This window comes from Salarias fasciatus, chromosome 23, assembly GCF_902148845.1.
Source record: "Salarias fasciatus chromosome 23, fSalaFa1.1, whole genome shotgun sequence".
NCBI classification, from domain to species: domain Eukaryota; kingdom Metazoa; phylum Chordata; class Actinopteri; order Blenniiformes; family Blenniidae; genus Salarias; species Salarias fasciatus.
Window position 1 is genome coordinate 29,767,906 of NC_043766.1, and position 16,910 is coordinate 29,784,815.

Here is a 16,910-nt window from a genome sequence, read left to right on the forward strand (position 1 = left end):
ATCTTATCGCCATTGGAGTTGATCTTGACAAGGATATATTTTATTGTTAAAGGACAAGGAAGCCGGTAATCAACTCATTCTCTTGTGAGGTGTGTGTGTGTGTGTGTGTGTGTGTGTGTGTGTGTGTGTGTGTGTGTGTGTGTGTGTGTGTGTGTGTTTGTGTGTGCATGTTATTTTCAGACTAGTTTTACTTGTGCTGTTTTGGTTTGTTGGTGAGGTCTCTTTAATCACTCTGCAGGAGGGAAAAACCTTTTACCCCCCTCTGTGGTAAAACATTGACAAAAAAAAAAAAAAAAAACACCCAAACAAAAACAAAACAGAAAAGCAACTTGTAATTTTTCACTTTTCTCTGGTGCATGACAGTGTTTACACAAGAATGGGATTTTTTGAAATTCCGTTTCAAATGTCTTTAAACACATCACTTTTTTGGAAAAAAAAAAAGACAGAGAGAGTCTGTTAATCACTCCTTTGGAGAAGCAGAAGTCAATAAAACACAACAGATTCTGCCTCCTTGTAAAATCTACATCCTGCACACTTTGGCTCTGAGTTTGATCAATGGACTCTGAAATGAAATCAGGTTCCCGCGTGTGCAGTTTTACAGCGCTGATTCCTGTTGCTATAATGCGTACTGTCATAGTCATTATGAAAATGCCAGCATCCATTCACTCACTCAGTGGCCATGTCTCTGCTGCGAGGAGACTTTTAGCAGTAGATGCCTTTGCGGTGCAACTTAATGACTCACGGTTCATGCATAGGCATGCTCCACAAGACAGAACCGGAGAGGATTGGGCATTATGCTCAACACCTTCTCTTCCAGTCTAACTAATGTGACAGCTCAGACAGATAAGGACTTAAATGTTGGCGTCCTCTCTGGAGGGTTTTTTTTTTTTTTTTTTTTTTGGAGTGGACCAGCAAGGCAGTTATGGGGGATATTCAATTACTTCCACAGCTTCCACAGCTCATGCCTTTATAAATAACTGCAGCATTAAACGAGCTACATTAGGGCGTAAAGTTAATGACAAGAATGTCATTTCGCTTAGTGCACACCAATGCTTTTCATTTAAAGTGAGGAGTAGAGCGGCTGACTGTTAACAAAACGCCTGTTATTATTCTCTCCACGTCGGCTACCTTAGTCCACCCTCCTTTGGCAGCTATTACAGAGGGCTACTTGTGTCTTAAACATGTGACTAAAGTGAGAGAGGGGCACAGAGGGGGAGAGCCGAGGCGCCCATGCCTGTTATCTGCCGTGCGCCTGCCTCCAGTTTCTACACGAGCTGGATGCTGCGCTCCGACGCGCACACACACGCACACTGCGATGCGGAGTAGGCGGGTCAAGTAGGAGAAAACAGCGCCGGGGCTCAAATCGCAACGGGATATTTAACAGCCATCGCCGAGGCGTCTGTCCACGGTCACCGGCACCTGCATTCCGCCGCATCTGTGCCATCTCTGGACCCCCACGATTTCTGAAGTAAAGCACCAGGGCGGGTGTTTCTTTTCTTTCCTTCTTTTTTTTTTAATTTTTTTTTTTTTTTTTTAGATTCCAAATCGTCCGCTCCTTTGCGCTTCTTGAGTCTACCACCTCCTCCTCCTCCTCCTCCTCCTCCTCGCCTCTCCTCTTGACTACATCTCCTGCTGGATGATTTCATTTTCTAAAGTCATTATCCCCTAGAAAGGTCAAAGCCCGTGCTTCTAGGAACGTTGAATTACTCCGGGATAAGCCGACTGTCACCGCGAGCGCACCCCGACCGCTCGCTCGCGCTCCCTCAAAGTTTCTCACTGGTGTAGAACCGTGCATCGGATTTGTCCGGAGCAGCCTTCCTCACCAATCACTTTTACCTCTTTTTTGCGGATCCCTGAGTGTGTACTAGTGATTTTTTCTTCGGTTTTTTTTTCTTTTTGAGTGCTGTTTTTTCCACTCTCTTGCAGAGTTCCTACTGAACCACGACAAACTGTGAAATGAGTTTCTCTACATTTTCAGCAGTTGAAAACCATCCAGATTCAAGTGGAGAATGGGAAATACTGAGTTAAACTTTGTCTGCTGTTTTAAACCCTGGTGAGTTATTGTATGTCTTTTTAACTCCCGGATTCATTTGACTAACAATTAGATAAAACAATAATTTAATTGCATACCTGTGGATGTGTTTTCCTGACGTTTCCTGCAGAACTTGTGTTTCTCTTGAAAAGCACTTTGAAATCTGCTGTGCTGTGACATCTGTGAAATCCTTTCAGAGGCTTGATCACAATGCATGCAGAAACTGCATGACTACAGGCTCACACACACACACACACACACACACACACACACACACACACACACACACACACACACACACACACACACACACACCGCTGAATCTACTAGTGCCTTCAGGAGAGCATACACAATATTGCTTTTCATGCCTTGTCAATATACACGAACACAATCAGACTCATCTGTCTCCTCTCTCACTCCCCATCTCCTTCCCACTTCTCCCTCACCCACACTGCTGCCTTTTATCTGCCTTTACAAAAAAACATCTCTAATCTATATTCCTCTGGGTGTATTGGCATTCTCGCCTGTGGAAGATCAGATCTCTCACACTGATGTGTGCACTGAGCATGGTATGCCAAGCGCTAGCGAGGCAAAAAAAAAAAAAACAAAAAAAAAAAAACAGCCCAGCTTGCTGTGAGGGTGGTGGAAAAGAAGCAGGAGGGGGCAAAAGTCTCACTGATTTCATAATTATACATTTCACCCTCAAGCGTCACCCTCAAAAAAGGGACATGAGTCAGGGCAGCCTTATGCCATCATCAGTGGAGGCGGTGATAATGAGCCAGATGCCCTCGAAGAAAACAAATAACAGTTTAAATGCAGTCGTACTGGCTCAAGGGCATCTTGGCATAGGTGTTCTTTTCTGTATTCGAAAATTGACTTTACATTAAATCTGTATTTAACACTGAAAATAAGGAAAAGAAAAAAGCATCTGCACTGGCATGAGAGCTGTTAGTAGCTGAGCTTCATGGTAGGAAAAAAAAGCTGTGAATCTCTGCTGTAATTCTCATTGCCACTTGCCAGTGTTAGGCAGAGGTGCCAAAGCCTCCAACTGTTTATAGGGCCACAACAGGGCCACTGTTCAGCAGTGTCCTCATCTATCCTGCGAGACTGGTGAACCCAACCGTGTCCAGGCCTGAAAGGCACACTGTCTCCTCCTATGAAGAGGGAGATTTTTTTTTCACTTTGTATCAGTCACCTGGAAGATGTGAACAGCTCATCATGTTTTCTTCACAGACTTTTCCTTAAAGTTCCTAATGTTATGATGTTTTTTTTTTTGTTTTTTTTTTTGTTTTTCTGTTTAATGTTTACTTCTGTCAAAGCTACTGTGAAACTTGCTTGTTTGTTAAGGTGCAGCAATTTGGCATGTACTTGAGAGGGCACAAAACTTGAAAAAAAGAAACTCTTTTAGGGCAACTGTGACTGAGCAGGGTAGCGTCTTTAGACTTCCATCCCACTGCTAACAGGAGAAATCGCATGCCTGAGAGGGCTCCTTGTTCTTACAGTTTAGCGTGGGGTGGATGATAGGACTGGATGCAGAGTTACTCCGTGGTGCGATGGCTGAGGAGAAAGGAGAGAAAGGAAAAAGGAAACAAACAAATAAATAATAAAAAAAAAAAATAAATCTGCTTCCCCCTCAACAGCTCCTGTAGGCATGCCGAAACTGAATGAAAGACTCCTGGGTGTAAATGCAGCTATGCAAAATGATTAGTTATTTTTGAGTAGACGGATGGATGTGTGGAGTGCTAACAAGTGTCTAACTTAATGATTAGGAAGCCACACTGAGTGAAAGACCACTGCAGCCTATTTGATCATAATTGGTTTTTGCTTGGTGGAGTCAGTGGGACAGGGAGGCAATAAAAAAAAGTATAAAATTGAAAGATAATGACGAGAAAGAAAGAAATGAGAAGGATGAAAGGACTTAAAGAAACGACTGACAGAGCAGGTTTTGTTGGTATTTCGAGGTCAAGTTTTGACTGAGATGTACTTCATATCCTGAGCCCATTATTTTATGATAATGAGCAAGCGGACAAGTTTTACTTGGAATCTCAAATTATTGAAAAAAAAAAATGTAGCAGCAGACAGAGCAGAAAAGTGAGAGGAAAGAAAAACCACAAGAAAGACGGGAAGAAAACAGTCTCACTGAGGGATTTCAGACTGACTTGGACACTAAAAAGTCTCAGATTAAGACTGACGGGGGTATTAAGGCAAAATCTCTCTGAGGCGAGTGGTAATTGAATGTTCAGGCTGAGCATGTTTTGTTGAAGCTCACAATAGACAGACCTGAGCCTCTTCGTGCTGAAATTTCCTTCATTGTCATAAATATCTTGAAAATATGCTCAAATTCTCTGTATTGTTACAAAAAAAAAGAAAAGAAAAAAAATTATGCTTCAAAGCACCAGTAACTAGAAAGATTATTAAAATAAAACAAGGTATGATCTTATGTTGCTTTAATTACACCATAATTATTAAATTTGCATGCCACTTTACAGTATTGTGCACATTTCTCAGGCACCAGAGTGTATGCGTGAGAGTGTGTGTGGGTGTTTTTGGGTGGTTGTGTGAACTGGAGTTGATGAAGGAATGTCTCCTATTATAAAAGCGTTTCTTTTTCTGTACATACTGTACATTCCATGCATTATATTCCACAACAGTAAATCAGGGACTTGGTGTGACCATTTTCCTCCACGGAAGCATCAATTCATCCCAGTACACTTGAACTCAGTATTAGTTTGTCTTGGAGTAACTCAAGTAGGAACTTCAGGAGATTATGAATACTGTGTTGAAATGAGAAATCTTCCGTGTACAAGCGCCCGACCATATTTTACTGTTCTGTTTTTGCAAAGCCAGACTGACTCCATGGGGTTGACATCAGACCCTGTTGCTCTTCTTTATGTCTTGGATAGTTCTTAATGACTACACGCAGAATTTAGAGCCAGTCAGACACCCAGCTGAGGTTATTTCATGGTCGATAAGTCAGTTTTTCTTTTTCCGCACCTGCCTTAAACTGTTCTATAGCAATTTATATATATATATATATATATATATATATATATATATATATATATATATATATATATATATATATATATATATATACACATATACACAGATAGATGGATATTCAGAGAGAGAGAGAGAGAGAGAGAGAGCGTGTTTTCCCCTAATATTACCCGCATCCTATAGTGACACTTCAAATGAACGTGGAGGCTGTATTTGTATTTTATCCAGCCAGGCGCTTCTAAAGTGGGAGTGAGGAAAGTTGAAATTGTAGAAAATAATGCCTCATTTATTCTTTCTGTGGATATTTGAGTAGCCAGTGTTGCAGTAAAAAACAAAACAACAGAATGGCATTGAAAATGACTGAAAAATGAAAAAAAAAAAAAAAAAACAGGGAGAAGAGTGAAACAAGAATCTGTCTCTTTAATTTAAGAGCAACCTTTGTCCTGGTTTGCACAAGGCCACCAGAGGAAGAGGTCTATTTGTGTTTTACTGTGATTTATTGAAGCTTCTCTCCGTATATGTTCTCAGGCACTCAGTGATATGCAGCCATATAAACTCATGAAAGTGAGAAGTTTACAGTCTGAGTAACAATCATTAAGTTGACGTTTCCCCTGTTTGCTTTCAAATAGAAGTTTATGTAGACTGGATTAAAGTGATTTACAATACATCTCAGGGATTGAAATAGGCATATTTGGCTTTAAAATGCTTAAATCTACACACACCCATACACCAAAGAGATACGAAAGATTTTAATTGTTATTCCAAAAGAAACTGCTCAATGGAGACTGCATTAGTTTTGCTTTGGTATTATTAGGCATTTGATTTAATGTACCTGTGTTGAAAGCACATTTGTCAGACAAAGTGTATGAAGAATTACACCATGGCTATTTGTTTTGTAAGCACAGATACTTTTTTGTTCAAAAATGAGTGTATTTGCTCAAACAATGTAGATAAAAACAACTAGATATTGATTAAAAATGTGTGCGTCCACAGATGTTAAAAGGAGAAAAGTAGATTACATGGTCTAAATGGATTACTTGTGAAGAATAGATTTTACACAATAACAAGTAAATTACTCCAGTAATGTGGGTACTTGTTACTTCCACCTCTGATGCACACACGCAAATGCACACAACACTGAAAACAACTAATGTTCACTTTAATATATCGTCGCTGTTTCATTTTTAGCTGTATAATAACAAACATTAAAACATTTCTGAAATGTTGTTGCCAAAATGACCTCTTCACGGAACTGGAAAGGTTCCCTGTGCTCAGTGCTACCATTTCCTGCATCATCAGACAGATGTATGAAAAAGTGATGAATGTGTCCTGGTGTAACCGATTGTGGACATAGAGGAGGTTAAACTCGTCCCGTTTTTTCACGGTATTTTATCGCATGATTCTACACTCGTGCATTGAGCTGAGGTGAGCGAGGTGGATCCAAAACAGCAGGAACACTAGAATACGGAGTTTGCTGTACAATGTGGCGAGTAGGACTCCAATTAGATATCTTTAAGACTCCAGACAACAACCCCAAAGTTTCTGAAGCTTTTCTACAGCAACACTTCCCGACCGGGGACTTTTTTCAAAATAACCTTAGAACTAAATTTAGACAGCTGGAACAAAGTTCCTGCGATGGTCTGTAGTACCTGGGGAAAATCCCTCCGCTTGAAACACAGCTACAGTGATATATCGGTGGAGCCCCTCCTGCCAAAAAAATGCTCCTGAGTATTTATTTATTTATTTATTTTTCTATTTATTGCACTCCTTCAGTGATTACTTGGAGGTTTTTTTTTTTTCAGATATGTACACACAGGCTGTGATTTGTTGGGGTGATATTAGAGGATAAACCCTTATTTATACTGGTCGAAAGTCAAAAGAAATGAGTCACAGTAGCAGTGAGCTGGAACCGTTATGGATAGAAAGTGAATGAACTTTGTCCTTTTAGAAGAAGATTTTGGTTGGATCGTTTTTTTTTTTTTTTTCATTATTCATTTTATGTAAAACTTGATTGTCATGGACTGAAGTGACTGGGCGCACTGCTGTCCCTCTTTCATAATGAATTATGACTGGAATAAATGAAGAGCTTTGCTTGTTTTTCTTATCAGTTTATTACTTTCTTGAGCCAAATCTTTCACCCTGCTTTTGTGGTTAGGAAGGATTTGTCAGGCTGATCTGTTTCCTCGCTTTTCTCCAAGATGTCGGCTGTGGATTTCCCCTGCTTTAATAAGCTACTGTCTCATTGTGTAAATAGTCATATACAGTTAAAACTGGATTGTTTCTTTTTCGAGTGAAGACAGATTTTGCATGCTTTTTAAGCAGAATATGCTGTGTCACCATTAAGCCCCACATTTGTGCCAACGACACCGGCCGGTTTATTAGTTTATCTGCCGCCTGAGTCCAGTGCTGATCAGACGCCTTCATCTCATATGGAGCACAAAAGAGTCTTTTGTGTTGTGACTGTCAGAACAGTGACGACCATGCTGAGAAAACAGATTGCCAGCACACGGCATCGCTTGCTGAAATGTGCCTGTAATTTTACAACCATTACTTAACGCCAGTTTAATGATCACAGACTATCACTCTCTGAAATTCAAGCTGGATACTTTATTTTTCCCACTTCAGACATCAGACATAAATGCACAATTAGTTTGAAAGTTTCGGTTGCAGAGAACTGGAGCTGATCCCAACTAACTTTGAACGAAAATGTATTTGTCTAACTTCTGTTTTTGGCATTCAAATAAGCTGCTGGTGTTTTGATTGGGGAAGAACTCAAATCAGAGGAAGAACATGCAAGCACCACATATTAAGATCCTAGTTAAGCACAAACTCCAAGTGACAATGTACTGTTTTTGCATTTTCATTTCAAAAAAAGGTTTGTGTTTGGAAATCAATGTCCATTTGCACAGAAATGTCACAAATGCTGAAAACAGTGTTATTAGAATGCCACGCCACAAGTTGACACTGTTGGTGATGGAAGTGCACACGTCCACACATACAACATGCTTTAAACATTAACAGCAGCATGTTTCAGAAAAGTTGCATTTGTCACTATTTCCACTGAGTCAGAGCGATTTTGAAAAGTTGCAATGACTCCGAGTACCGGTGTTTTGTAAGCAGACACCCTAAATGCAAGGAAAGTTTTCTGTCTTTACTTGAAAACATTGTGCTAATGGGGTCTCAAACTGCAGGCATTTCTGCCTTGAGATCTATCTATCTATCTATCTCTCTATCTCTCTATCTATCTATCTATCTATCTATCTATCTATCTATCTATCTATCTCTCTATCTCTCTATCTATCTATCTATCTATCTATCTATCTATCTATCTATCTATCTATCTTATCACTGAATATTATCACATAGAATATTTTGTAGCTATTAATATTAATTCAGTTAATAAGATCCACAAGCAAAAAAGTTAATACAGCGGTATCCTGCATACTAGACTGACATTGCAGATTAAAAAGAGAAAAGGGGAAAAAAAAAAAAAACCTGCACCTGAACACGTCTCTTCTGCTCACATGTTCATTTGACCCTCCCCAGAGCTGCCAACTCTCTGGCGTTCATGTATTATTACTTTGAGTTTTGATGTCTAACACTTCTAAATGCATGTTTGAAGATCTGTAAAAATGTGTGTGTTCATCACAAGTGCATGTGAGAGCTTTCATTGTGACATTTTTTGTTGTCTTTGATGTCTTCCTCCCAGGACACCATGGGAGCTCATCCTTTGTATTTGTTTGTAAGACAGCCGGATGAGTGCAACTGGCAGTCGTATTATAATTTCACAAAGGCTGTGTTTCTACCCCCGGCGGTAGTATGAGAGGTATTGTTGACAGTTGTAGGAGAGAAGATAACTGGGTTAATTAAGGCCAAAAACCTCATTAGTCAGCACGGAGGAAAAGATGTAAAGTTTATCAGTTCCTGTTTCCCGACTTTGAGGATGGTTTTAGGGTTGGCTCGCAGACATGTTACAAAGTGGATCCCGTTGAAGAAATCCTAATGAAATGTTTTAATCTACACCCCTGACACACACACACACACACACACACACACACACACACACACACACACACACACACACACACACACACACACACACATGCCTTCCCATCATTTTTTCCACCATTGTTTTTCATGTTCAAAGTCTGAGAAATCACAAAAAAGAGACAGTCACCATCTACATATTTGCTGTGCCAACAGTGAGGATCTGCTGCAGCCAGTGTTCCAGTCATGCGTACCTGGCAACATCTGAAAAAAACACAACACACATTGATGGAGTGACACACACACACACACACACATGCACACACATAGTTCAGGTAGGTGACCATTGCAGCTCTGGCATCCTGCAATGGGCGAGCAGATGTTTAGGGGCTGAATGCTCTGTTTTGTCCCCGTCTCAAATGAAAACGGCTGCTGAAATTCTCAAGAAAGATTAGTCTTGAGAGTTCCCACATCTCATCAAGCTTACTGTGTCCTCCAGAAGACAGGGTGAGAGTCAGGATCCAGCATTGCAGTCGGTAGCCAGGCCAGCCAATATCTCTGGGGGAAATGTGTAATTCTGGATGTTACACAAACTTACTGGAGGTGTTGCAGTGCAGCCCGAAAGATGTGCAGCAACATCTTTAGGAGACAGATGACTGTAATCATTAGAAATGTAGCAGACGGGTAAAAGAGGCTAATAAATGAGCTGTTGAGGATGTTCTCTTTGATCAAAATCAATCGAGTTATTAACTCAAAGTGGCAACACTGGCAATTTTGTTAATTTAGCTCGAGAAGTGTGTGAATCAATCAGATGCTTGCAAACTAAGTATCAGATATTTTCAAGAATGACTGCATTCATGGTTTCTATTATACAGTGTGTTTTATCAAATGACTGAGTGTGTATTACCCTCAAGGCTATTGATAACAACTTTCAAATGCAGGATGACTTGAAAAATTTCAGAAAATTTTAATCATCTCCTTCCTTTTTCATTATAAATGCATAAAGACAAACAAAGGCCTTGTTTCTCACGGATGTGAGATATAAAAAGAAGACATGTCAGAATTAAACTATCTACACAAAATATAATAAACTGTGCATTTTTGTGTTGTTTAGCAGTTAGCTCTCTCAGCTCACTCAGTTAGTGTCCTGGTTGGTTTCTGTGTGGTGTTTGCATGTTATTACCATGCATGTGTCGTGTTTCCTCCTACAGTATTAAAAACAATATTTTCAGTTGAAATATTGACTTTATAGCAAGCCGGAAATTGCAGTGGATTTATAGAATGGCTTCCAAGATGAGCTAAAAGAAATTGTTTTAAAGGAGTTTATTTAGTGTTGCTATATTAATATTCAGATTGCAAATAATTCATTATATTTTGTTTTTTAAATAGCAATTAACTATAAATACATGTAACAGCCTGAGCAAATATGTACACACACACACATGCATGCACTCACAGTAAATAAAATAAATAAATCCATATTTCATGTAAATATACATATACAAAATGACATGAATGCCATCCTTTCATCACATAATCATGCACATATTGGCTTTGATACACAGAACACAGCTGTTTCTGTGGTTTGATTGTGTTGTGTATCTGTGGTCGACTCACCTTTGATTTGAGGAATATTTTTTTTTCAAACCGGGATCAAATTATCTTCATCAGACAAGTAATCATATTTGTGAAATTCCTAATTTCTTTTCATTAAACATTATCAATTTATCACTGCTGATGATGAAGACAAGAGTTTATGAGGAAAGGGAATGTTGCAGGTTGAGATGAGAAAGCTTTCCAGAGTGAGTTTACTTTGTGAGTTTCATTCTCGATGCATGAGCGGTGACAGCTCAGCTCATCTCTGATTAAACTGTATGCATAACCTCAAATTTCAAAATTCAGCAGAAAAAGGGAAACACAGACCAGCAGGGGGGCGTGCATATCTCCATTAAATCCCTACTGGCTAATCACGCTCTGATAATAATAAAACTTATTTGTATCGCACTTATCAAGATTTGTGTTACAAAGTGCTGCGTCAGAAACATGTAGAACACAGTAAGAACCAAAGGACGGGTGTTGAAAGCAATTTGTATTAAAATAATCACACAACTTTGTTCTTTCATTGTCATAAATTGACAGACTATATCCCCCTCTCCTTTGGCTTGAACGCTCGGAAGATCAGCATTGCAGCAAACTGAAAAACATGTACACAGTGTAATGCAAAACGATTCGTTAAGTATTGACTGCATTAATACGTGGGTATGAATAAACCTATAAACTGATTTTATTCATATAGTAAGTTTGCATTTTTTTGAAGCCACAACTATAGTACAAAGCCATTCATTTCTACAATCACTGCACCTGTCATGAAACAGTGTCAGTAAATTTATAGCTGAATTGTGGGTGGATCCCAAAGATAATTGGTGCTTTTCAAATTTATTTTTATTTTCCATGTATTAAAATGAACACTGCAGCTTGGCGCGACAGAAAAGAGCTAGGGGTTGATGCTGTGCGAGGTAGCAAACAGACATCAGTTCTTCCCCCTTGGATCTGCCATGATCCCGTGTCAATAATACACCTGTACAGTTTAATGTTCCTCTGGCTTTGCCTGGCTGTACCTCGCTCAGATATGCTGATCATATCTGTGAGAATAAACAGAAGTGTGGTGACACAGTGATCAATCTATCAATCAATCTGCCCTCTGTCAGTGACAGGTCCCCATGAAATATTGCCACCTGTGTTTGATGATAAGAAAATAGTGGCTGAGAGCTGAGGATGAGCGTGAACTCCAGTAAGGTGTCATTGTTTTGTTAAAACACAGGTTCCTCCTCAACAACTATTGGTGAGATCCCCACAGTTTTTACTTGTATCTTTTTAGACTGAATACAGCAATGCGTTTACCATCTGACTCTCGCTTTGTAAATCACAAAACACGGGGGGAAAAAATAAAGGACCTCCACAATCGGACATGTCTTCTCTGATGAAAAAGTGGATTCTGTCATATGTGTCATCTCCAAGATAAATTGCAAACTGTGTTATTGCCCTATGCTCAATGAAACATTTTTCCTGCACGTGTGTGACATATTTTCTTTTCAGCATATCGGGGGAAAAAGTGGGTGTCATATGACAAGGCTAAGGTGATTGTGCATGTGTACACAAGCTGACTGTCAATCCCTCCAGAGAGATGTTTTGAACCTTGAGGGGCCTCCGAGCAGATGTTTCCAACGCTGAAAAACAAACCAATGCTATCAGATTCTTCTTCTTTTCTTCTACTTAAATTATGATTACCTTGGTGCCCAGAGAGTAAGCCTGACAGCGTCTGAACAATCTGCAAAGCGATTATGAAAACATTACAAAACAACAGACACTTGATAGCTCAAACAAACACGGAGAATCGGTAACGGGCTACGCACGCTACGCAATGTCACATCTCGGCTTTCACCAATATTATTCTTGGCATTTGCCTATTCAGGGGACGCAGATCTTCATTATATTCATGTGTGGGAAAATCTATTCCCCCCCATCATTTGCAATCTCGTCACAATTCCATTGAGAGGACCTCACAGGAACAAACAGAGCTTTCATTTCATACAGAGGTTCCAAACAGCCTCGGGGTATTGCTGGCCCACGTTGTGTAAAATCATATTTTGAGTGGATCTACTGGAGCTCTGCTGCTTGTCGACAGCCTCAAATTAAAAATCCCTTCCTGTTGTATCAAACATTTGATTTAAAAAAAGAAAAAATAATAATTACATGAAGGCTCCCTGCCTCCAGGATGAACATTTTTACCATCAAGTGATGAAAACAAGAAATTTACATGAGGGTGGAAATTTGATATAATGCTCTCATAAGGTGAAAAAAAAAAGCCAGATATTTTTGTTTCGTTTCTTTTTTTTTTTCATTATTTTTATCCTGGCAGCTGAAAGCTACGGCTCGTTGGATGGTTTTGTTTGGGTGGTAATGTGATTACAGGCCTACACCAACTGTTTTTTCAAAAAAAAAAAAAAAAAAAAAAAAAAAAACGAAAAAAAGAAATGTTTACAGACAAACCCATCACCGAAGGTCTGTAAGATACTGCGGATGTGATCTAAAACTGGAACTGAGGCTTCGTTTACATGAAAAGTGAAGACGGAAGACTTTTTTAAATGTGTTTGGCGTATGTGTTTGGCGTGTCTGTTCACATGACGGCGGTGCTTGGAGCCACTGAAAATGTAACCTTTTAAAAATTACTTTGCATGGTTGATATTTTTGAGAATGTGCCACGTCCGTTTCCATGGAAATCCGGGAAAACACAGCTTTTGTGAAATTCTGCAACTGTGCAGGCACAGTAAATAGTTCTTCTGCGCATATATGAGTAGATAGAAAATAACAGTTGTTTTCCTCCAGAGTGTCATAACTCCCAAATCCATATTTTCCTGGGACTTTGTGGTTTTATGGGTGACATGTGACTAAGTTGTCTGTCCATGCACTTGTCATTCGTGTTTATGGTGTACTGTTGTATTACTGGATGTGTGTGCCTGTACATCCATTAGGAAAACAAACAAGAGCACCCACTAGTGGCCCACCTGCAGCAGACATTGTTCTCAGACATGCTTCCATGAAAACTTGACTCTTTTCTGAGATGAATCGCAACAGCAATGCATTTGCAATGTTGAGATTGTTCTGTAATTTGAGTACAAGATTGTAAAGTCGGATGAGAGTGGGTTGTTTTGAGGAAGGAAAGACAAAATACAAGTGACAAAAAAGTGAGGAAGTGTGGCGCAGAGGAAAGCTGTGGTTCTCCTGCATCAGCTTTTTGGACAGCTGCCTGTCGGATGATGGGATTAAAGAGTCTTTTAATGTGACCTCTGCGTTGTGTTTTAATAGTAACACTCCTCATGCTACCCCCTCTGAGCAAGGTCACTGTATACACAACAAGCACCATGTAAATTAAGGCAGGATTTGACTTAATGTATTTAGTCTTTTCACAGTTGATGTTAGAGGTAGTTCTGGGTTCAGCCAACACGTCCGTCTGCATTTATAGTTTGTGTCGGGCCCTTTTTTCAAGCAGCAGAATCATGTTTTCACACAGTATCACACAGCAACGTACACTGTTCACCAACCTTTTTTTTTAAAGATAGTAACCCATAACTCTGATGTCAAGTTTTGACAAAGCACACAATAAATGTGCCTGCGCTCACAGTGTGGCTGCTCAAGAAATAGGGATGGACACAGAAAAGCAAAGCACTCAAACAGAGAACATGGCAGACGATAACACGAATGCTACGGAGACAGAGGTCTTGCCGTTTCACTGCGAATGCACTATTCAGAGCTGCCTGAATGGGAACAAAAATTTGAGCTCTCTGCCAGTTTAACTGCATCAACAACAAAAGCAGCAGAGGGAGAATTGTGGAGATTTCAGCATTGGGTAACATTATCCCTGCCTCTGTTTTATTTGTAGCAGAGCTGTGCAGAATCGTAGCACATTTGTGCCAGTACGCTACATTGTGTTTTACAAGGGATCAAGTGCAACTGCAGATCTGAGTGGGGAAAGCATCTTCTGCATTTTTCTGTTTAGCAAATGTCTGGCCCCGTAACAGTTAGCATGGCCTTCTGATCCTTTTATTTTTCAGTTGTTCCCAAATAAGAAGCTGAAACAATGGTAAGAATAAATACGTTCATATATATACGGCAAAGAGACAAAGAGCCTGGTTTACTAGGATCCTGCATAAAGCATGGTAAATTGGAAGCACATGAAAATAAATTGCCCTTTCAGTCCACGTGCATTTTACATGCGATCAACTAAGAATAACACCATGACTGTCATGATGTGCACACCGGAGTATTCAAATGAGGGTTTTGTGTGCATTACGTCTTGAAACGGTCATTTCTGGGGTTTTTAATTTTTTTAATATTTTGCCATTCAGTGTTTGGCTGGAGCACTGAGCCCTCGTAAGCACAAAATTAAATGTTATTCCACAAAGCAGGAAGCATTACAGCGAATAAGTCTGACTCTGGCGAGATGATCTGCCATTGTAGCAATGGGTGAAAGAGCTGTTGCTGTCCATCAGACTTGGAAAGCTCAGATTCTCTTTCAATAATGGTTCCCTGAACTCATTTGAACAGAATTGCAGACTTTTGTTAAACCATGAGTCCGTGACTCTGCCTGATTGCGACAACTGAGCCCCATCCCCCCTTTTTAATTAATTTATTTCTACTGTGATTTTTTTTTTTTTTTTCATTTGTGTGAGATGATATTGTGGGAGGGAAAGAAGGAGAATATGGAATTGATTTTTTATTTATTTATTTATTTTGGGGAGGGCATATTGCTTCCAATGAAGAAGTTGAACAAAAACCAAACGTTGCTGGACCTCAGAAAATGTCTTAAAGGAGGGGTATTATGTGTTTTTTAGCCCTTAAGTATCACTCTACAGCACACTCAAGCAACAGCTTTGCCCAAAGTTGGATGGTGAAAGCTGCATGTGTCAAAAACAACTTAAATCAAATGTGCCTCTGCATCAGGCTGCCTCAAACCACTGGAAATGGGTCCCTGTCTGAATCTCCTCAGCTTAGTGACACGCCCCCCTCAGAGCGTCCATCTCAGCGATTTGTGGTGTATTTCCCCCGCCCCTGAGAGGGGTGGGGGAGCGCGAGCTGTGCAGGAGGAGCCGTGCAGACTACGTCAGAGATGGGGAGAGCTGTACATTACGGGCGGAGCTGTGCATTATGGGTGGAGCTGTGCATTATGGGCGGAGTTGTGCAGAACAGAGCATTTCAGCCTCAACATGGCTGCCAGGGGGAGATTCAGGGATTGCTCAAATCTTACTGAATGCTTGTTTTTAATGGGGAAATGACACTATAGTATTATACAAAGCTCAAAAAAGTGGATTTTGCATAATCCCCCTCCTTTAAAATAAAATTAACAAATGTAAGTTGTGGCGGGGCCAGCTGAGGAAATGTCTCTCACCACAATAAGAGCACTGAGCCAAATGGCATCTCCACTTCAATGAAAATACAGTCATATCACAAACATTATAAATCACATTGTGTGTTTTATCTGTGGGCATAGAGTCTTCCCAGGTTACTGATCTGAAACAGATAATCCTTTATATCTGTGCCCATTTTATCTAAACCTTTATTAGTTGTAGCCCAAAGTGTGTTTTTAATTGACCTCAACCTCATGTTTTTTGGGTTGATGGGATCTATATTGAAAAATGTTTCTACTGCTGATGATTATGTTTGGGTGATGTGTCTCTATGTTGCTCGTTTGTCTTTTTCAGTAGGTATAATCAACGCAGTTTCTTCCCTTTGCTCCCTTTGAGTGATTTGAGACTTATATTATTTAACTATAGAAACCTGCAAATCAAAAGAACCACTTTCTGCAATTTATTGCAAAAAATGAGAATATACAAAAAAAAAGTGTTATTCCTGAACAGGACTGAATTAGTATTTGCTGCCCATTAGAACTTGAATCTTATCTGAGGTTTGTCCATCAGGTTTACAAAATGTATTTCAGACCTGTCCTGTTAAAATGTAGGTTTCAAGGTTGAAATGTGGGACATTAAAATTACAACCAAAAAAAAAAAATACAAATACATTCACACTAAGATATAAAATGAGTACACATCCGCACACACAGAGGTCGAGAAAGCGTGAGTCCTGGGCGTGAAGACCACAGTGACGTCAGGCTGAAATCAGTTTCCCGAGAGCCAGCTCATCTCGTCTCATTAGATTGGCTAAATTAAAGTCCTCCCGTGTGCTTATCTATCAATAATTAACCCTCATGTCCCTCACTTTCTGAGAATGAAGATATCATACACTTTGGTATCACATGTGAAACCTGGTTGTTATGTTTCATCTGTCCACCCCCAGCTGTTGAGTGTTATCCCCGAGCTGTCGTCCGTGTTATCCA

The 16,910-nt window shown here is 39.8% G+C and overlaps 1 pseudogene; it reads left to right on the forward strand.

Moving 5' to 3' along the window:
* The first annotated feature begins 1,972 nt into the window (after nucleotides 1-1,972).
* Nucleotides 1,973-16,910, forward strand: part of LOC115381285 (BMP/retinoic acid-inducible neural-specific protein 3-like) — a 66,868-nt pseudogene continuing 51,930 nt past the window's right edge.